This window comes from Myotis brandtii, unplaced genomic scaffold (assembly GCF_000412655.1).
Source record: "Myotis brandtii unplaced genomic scaffold, ASM41265v1 scaffold140, whole genome shotgun sequence".
Lineage (NCBI taxonomy): Eukaryota > Metazoa > Chordata > Mammalia > Chiroptera > Vespertilionidae > Myotis > Myotis brandtii.
Window position 1 is genome coordinate 2,257,079 of NW_005355000.1, and position 872 is coordinate 2,257,950.

Here is an 872-nt window from a genome sequence, read left to right on the forward strand (position 1 = left end):
TGGGGTGGGGACCAGGGAGAGTCCGGGACAATTTGCAAACATATTTGGAAAAATGGGACCTTTCCCTAGAACATGTTTTGGAAAACACCGGCTTGGGACTACGCGGTCATCGGGCTTGAGCTACCATTTAGAGCAAAATTAACGGTGATGTTTGCCGTTTTCTCCTTTTACTGAGACTTGCATTTTAACTTGAAGAAACTTCTTTTCTTTAGTACTGTAACATTTTTGAAACTGCCATACTGCCCATTAAGAGAAAATATCTTAAGTAAAGCAAAACAGAAATGAAAAAAAGGTAAAATTAACAACAATGAGCCCATTAGTCCCTTGAATTTAAAAAAGACATGTGCTTAGTAGGCTTAATAAGGGTCACAAAAAAATCCTTAATTTTGGATAGTGTAGTTGTTTTCATTTGTAAAAATATTTATTATTTGCATTGTGAAGATTTTTTTAAGTGAGCTAGACATAAAGATCTCTCTCTATATCCACCTGCATTTATAGCTATTTATCTCTGTATCAATCAATCAATCAATCAATCATGTTGGTAGATTCCATCGGTAATGTATGGAATGCTAAAAAATTATAACAGTAAAATATAATGTAAAGATTTAAAATAGTTTTAAAAACTTTAGAAAGAAGGACATATATAGTACAAATTGGTCGATTAAGAATATAGATATAGGAGAAACCAAGATGGCGGCATAGGTAAACACTGGAGATTGCTGCCTCGCACAACCACTTCAAAAATACAACTAAAAGACGGAACGGACATCATCCAGAACCACAGGAAGGCTGGCTGAGTGGAAATCTACAACTAGAAGGAAAGAGAAAAGCATACCAAGACTCAGAGGAGGTGCGGTGCGGAAGTAAAATAC